Genomic DNA, 204 nt, shown 5'->3' on the forward strand with positions numbered 1-204 from the left:
TATATATATATATATATATATATATGTGTATATATAAAAATACCCCCAAAGTGTAGCTTCGAGCGACATGTGACCCAGCCGTCTACGTGTGACGGGTTGACCCGTAAACCACCTTATAAACGATTTGGCACCGGTACATAGAAGAAAGGAGGACAGGAGGAAATCTATAACTACTACTACTACTACTACTACTACTACTACTAC

Source organism: Octopus bimaculoides, chromosome 1, assembly GCF_001194135.2.
Source record: "Octopus bimaculoides isolate UCB-OBI-ISO-001 chromosome 1, ASM119413v2, whole genome shotgun sequence".
Classification (NCBI taxonomy): domain Eukaryota; kingdom Metazoa; phylum Mollusca; class Cephalopoda; order Octopoda; family Octopodidae; genus Octopus; species Octopus bimaculoides.